Raw genomic sequence first — 6,000 nt, 5'->3', positions numbered from 1 at the left:
AAGCTTAAAAAAAAAAATTATTCAGACAATTTGTGTCTTGGTATGTTTAACTCCCCCACCCCCTGAAATCAACGTCACCTGGCTTGTAATAAGGACTGCTCTAAATGACAGTAATGACAGTGTGTAATCTTGGGTCTCAATATGTAAAACTGGGCAGATGACATCGGTTTTAGACAATGTGACTTTGTCAGCAGATTATAATTCTAAAAAATGTAATCTTCGAGCAAACACGGGGCCTGCACCATGTTTACAAGCACAATGTAATCAAAACCCCTCCCTATTGCTTTTGATAGGTTGTTGGGCAACAACCAGTTGAAGAAATTGCCATCAGGCATTTTCAGCAACAACACCCATCTGGGATGGCTGTAAGTTTTGGAGTCTGTCTCATTTGTGTAAGGAACGCGTTAAATCTATCGCACATTGCTAAAAAAATACTAACAGATATTACCAGTGATGTCTTAGCTCCAAATGAAATCAGCTACGCAGCAGGAATGTTTTACTTTTGTAAACATGGAATTTTTTTACCCTGCACGTTCAATGGAGTAGTGGTGTAGATCAAATGCACCCTCTGACTCCACCCTCCTATTCCCTATGCTACACTCTCCCCTCACTTCTGCTGAACACCACATACCATTCCCATTTATATATCTTCATATTTTGCTCGCTTTATAAATTATCAAAGAAAACTTGTGAAGTGTATTCCGAAGTTAATCTGTTCTGAAGTTAGTTTTTTCAAAAACAATTTCCTTTCTAATCGTAGTTGATTATATTGTATAATCTCTTGGTTAAAGACTGCACTCCGAAGTGTCGCCTTTTAAAAGTTTTCCCATGATAAGATTCTATTCTATAAACAGTGGCGTAGCTTGTCGAAAAGAAAATCTATTAAACTAGAGAAAGAAATCTGTACAATGAAGGAACATCACAGCGCGTCGATCTAGAGTTTGATTAGCGAAATAAGTTTAAACATGGCGTTATCATTTGTGCTGGTACAAGTGAATACAATGTGTATGTAAAGTTGAAAAAAAGCTATTCAGACAAGTTGTGTCTTGGTATTTCTTAAACTCCCCCTCCCTGCAATCAATGTCGCCTGGATTATAATGAGGACTGCTCTAAATGACAATGTGCAATGTTAGGTCTCCATATATAAAACCGGACAGAAGACATCGGTTATTAGACTATCACTTTGTTAGCAGATTATAACTCTAAATTATACGTCAGTTTCGAGGATACATGGTGCCCGCACCATGTTGATAAGCACAACGTAATTAAAACCCCTTTCTGTTACTTTTGGTAGGTGGTTGAACAACAACCAGTTGAAGAAATTACCATCAGGTATTTTCAGTGACAACACCAAGCTGAGAGTGCTGTAAGTTTGGAGTCTGTCTTATTTATGTAAGGAACGCGTTAAATCAATCACGCATTGATAAAAATAACAACAGATACGAGCAGCGTTGTCTTAGCTCCAAAAGAAGTCAGCTACGAAGCAGGAATGTTTTATTTTTGTAAACATGGAATTTTTTTACCCTGCACGTACAATGGAGTAGTGGTGTAGATCAAATGCACCCTTTGTCTCCACCCTCCCACCCCCTGTGCTACATCCCTCTCCTCTCTTCTGCTGAACACTACATACCATTCCCATTTATATATCTTCATATTTTGCTCACTTTATAAATTATCAAAGAAAACTAGTGAAGTGTATTCCGAAGTTAATGTGTTTTGAAGTTAGTGTTTTAAAAAACAATTTCCTTTCTAATCGTAGTTTATTATATTGTATAATCTCTTTGTCAAAGACTACACTCCCAAGTTTCGCCTTTTAAAAGTTTTCCCATGATAAGCTTCTTTGGTCAAACAGTGGCGTAGCTTGTCGAAAAGAAAATCTAGTAAACCAGAGAAAGAAATCTATACAGTGAAGGAACATCATACAGCGTCGATCTCCAGGCAACAAATCGAAACAGAGTCAGGTCAATAATCACTAGGACACTCCTTAATTTACCTATTGCTTTATCTTTGTGAAATGAAAGTCAAAAATACCGGTAGTGACATTTATAGTGTTTCATTTGCACAAGGAGGGGCGTTCAAATGTTATCAAGTAGTTAGTTTGTTTATTACGATTTAGACATTCGTTCATATTCGGCATGTATTTACTATAGGAATTCGAAGTCCGAAGGTTTAAACCATCGTGACGAGTTTCCAAGTTGAACATGCGTTGTTTAACTTCCATAAGTGGAAGCGCATAGTTTGTCTAATAACTTGTCATAGAGCTGTTTCATACGTACTAAATAACTAACTAAAATATCTGTAAGTCAAAGAGTTGAGACTCTTCTTTGTAGTTTTCATCCTACTTACTGTTAAAAAGCAAGAGAAGAGGACATAATCAGATAATTTTAGGGACAGATAGCGACATTTATGACATCAGAATAATAAGGATTTGCCACCAAAGTCACAGATTTGTATCATTGTTTGATACATCAGTCTTAATGCACCCACCAGCCCCTAATATAAATGGTAAGCCTGGAACTTATCTCATATGCAGGAAGTCTGTAGTTTTGATTACTTGGTGATTATTTACCTAAATGAAATCTGATCAATCATTAATGATTAGTTTATAATAATCTATTGAGCGCTTCTCGGCCTTGAAGCATGGATGGGCCACTACAGGCCTATTTTTGCTTTCCAAAGGAAAGGGCGTCTCGTTGTCTCGTTCATTCGTGCTTGATTTTACATACTCTGACAAGGATGAGTTCGTTAGTTACGCCGGAAGATAAACAAAAGACTATCAATGCAGTGAGATTACAAAGTCTCAAGCCACTATGTGACTAATCAAAGCAACTTCAGGTCAAATTTTAAGTACTTAGCTCAATGTGACCGGTTTTTAAGGACGCAAAGGTCAATAGTGCTAACCGGTGAGACCTACGTACGGGAAGCCCATGAAAGGTGCCTATTTTCGATGGATGCATGAGACCTGGGGGACAACAAGAAAAGTTAGGCGTGACATCATTTGAGGGCATGGGAAGTTCTCAGCAAGACATAAAACACCTTTTAACTGTGTTTGAGCCGAATTTAAGCTGACTTTGGACAGGGAAATGGTGACAAATATGACAGTGAAAAATATGACGTTCCAACCAGATAGCAGCAGTAGCGCATCAGTTCTAAGCCTCAAACACCGCGGCAAATCTTCACTTCTACTGTTCCATTTCTAGGCCAGGTCTTCCAGGAGATCACATGTATCGGGACAGAAGCCATCGACATCCACTCTGGTTTACCCTTTTCCGCCATGGAAAGTCGTAGAGATGTAGAATAATTACTGCGTAGGCAAGAAGAACACAATTTTCTACCGCTACACAAATTTCAGTCATAATAGAACAGGAGTGTTGTGGAGCAAAATTCATCTAGCTGAAAAAGGAGAGGTTCGAATTCAAATGAAACGAAGTGTCATTCATTGGACATGTGATGAAGAACAATGGATCGGAGGCAACAGTCAAAATGGAGCGACCAGCAGATGCATCAGCAGCGCAAAGATTTATAGGGCTAGGAGGTATCTTTCTATATTTCTTTAAAACTTTTTAGAAATGAGAGGGCCACTGCAAAGAATGTTATTTATATTTTTGTAGAGCTGTTTTATATGTTCCGAAAGATTATTAACCCTTCAAGTAAGATCCTCTGTAAGCTAAAGTTGTGTGTTTGTGATAACGGTACTTATGCTGGAGACAGCTTAAACTGCAGCTACAGTTGTTCTTCATTGGTATTAGTGATACAATGATATTCATTGCGGTTCCAATATAATAAAATGACACACTACTTGCGGCTATTTTATTCTGCTGTGACCGTGGGAAATTAGGCTTCTCCTAAGCTGCAACACCTGGCAAGCCCCAAGTAGTGGAAGCCGGAGATACTAGATCTCGACGGTTGTAAAAGCCATCAAGTTACTTGCAGGACTATGCATAAGTATATTCGAATGGCTGACTGCAGACCACCCAAAATCTAAAAAAAGGGAAACATTGAACACATAGAGCCTGACTTTACTATTACAAAAGATTTACAGTAAGTTTTTTTTAATTTAAGCTTCTTCAAAATTGTTTAAATTGTGTCTTTTTACCATTTTCTGTGAGAAGATGGATGTAATAGTAAGCCTGTGGTGTGAGGTCACGTGGCCTAGTAGACCTTATTGGTTTGAACTGGCAGGCCAGGAAACCTGATCAAAGCCGTGTTTACCATGTCCCCTCTGATATTTTGGACTGCTAACATTGCTAATATATTTCATTATTTTCCCCACGAAATTTTGACACCGAGACGAAGATTCCGTGACGTTACAACAAGGGGCACTAGAAGAGCTCTCACAGCACATACTATCAGCACACAGAGATTCTGCGAGCCTCTTGTGCTGGTTGAGGCGCGAAACGTTTTTATTCGTTAGTTTCCTGAGATGAAAACTAAATTGAAACGACCATCATACTTTAACTAATGACATAATGACCCTGATATTATTTACCGTTCAACAGAATTCAAACTATGTTTAAGTTCTCGCATTCGACGTCTCCTAGGTATTAATAATGCCTATATACACTCATCACAACAGTGTTTGCACGTGAAGACTTTCAAGGGTTTTTTCTTTTCCTGTTTCCTTTGAAAGTTCAGGCCCACTACCAATTGTATTTCTGATCAAGTAAACTTTGGGATACGGGTAGCTTTAAACCGACGAAGCGACCACACTTAATGAAAAATAAGATGCCATACGTCCTTCTACTGAGCTTTTTTTTCCGAGAAGTTTCTTCAATATGCGAGGGCTTCTTGGCTATTAACAGGATTAAAAAGGTGTAAAAAAAATTGATACCGAGAGAATTTTTTATGGATATTTTGTGGTTAAACAACCTCGGGTATTTTCATTTCAAATATTTTGAAAAATAATATAGAACCAGCTATATTCAACATGGTTTCTTCACTGTAGACCACTATCTTTGACGTTATTCGTCACCAAGAGGAAATAATGTGCCTAGTCCTCACCTATCCATCACTCGAGAGTTCAAAACCACAGAGTATAGATCACTGACTATAAAGCATGCAAATTATGCTTCATAAAGCCTGAAAGGAAGGATAACATGTCGGTTCCCTTTTAATCACCTCTTTTAAAGTCTCTGACAAATTTTTTGAAACAGGATACATATTTTATAATTATCATGACAGTAGCTGGCAATTTAAACCTAAACACGAATAAAGGGGGTAAGTTTCTAAAGAAACTGTGGTGCTGCGTTGGTGGGAAAGTATAACAGGGTAATTTAGTGTTAACAACTGAGTTGAACACGTAAATCGGCCACCGTAAAGAGTGTAAAGGCTTTACCCACTACGGGGGCCGGCTTATGTTTTGAAGTCAGTTGATAACACCAAATTACCTGTTAAACCAAAGCATAGCGTTTTCATTTGCGCATGCTCAAATGAACACACGGTGTAGACAAAGCGGATAAATGAGCGTACATGCTTGTAACACACGAGAAATTTTACGCGCGTAAAGGAATAGGAACGACAATATTTACATAGTATAACTATCAAGGCAAAATGGCGGCATTTTTAAATTCCCATTGTCTGTTTTCATTTCACGAGGATAAACCCAAACCAAAACAGACAAGACTACCGTTTTCAGGAAAGTTTCCGTCTACGTCACTAAAGCCTTCTAAAACCTTAAAACCCTCTACGTCTCAAAATAAAAATATGTTGCAGAAGCAGGTGTGGATTTATCAACAGAAGTAGAGCATCCTTAATATGGCTACAAAGTTCGTAGCACCTTTTGCCTTAAGCAGGCGACACACCTTGGGATTTTATGCGCCAATTGCAGCCAATTTGATCGCCACAGATAGCTACGGACACACTTGGCGATTTTTTTGCCGATCGCGACAATGTGGCACTTCATCCCAGGTTCCATCGGGTGACGTTTAAAAATTGCGCGAACTAATATAAACAACCAGAATGGCGACAGCGAAGCGAAAATATTGTTGGCTGCTGCCATAC

Source organism: Pocillopora verrucosa, chromosome 5, assembly GCF_036669915.1.
Source record: "Pocillopora verrucosa isolate sample1 chromosome 5, ASM3666991v2, whole genome shotgun sequence".
NCBI classification, from domain to species: domain Eukaryota; kingdom Metazoa; phylum Cnidaria; class Anthozoa; order Scleractinia; family Pocilloporidae; genus Pocillopora; species Pocillopora verrucosa.
Note: the sequence above shows the minus strand (reverse complement) of the source record.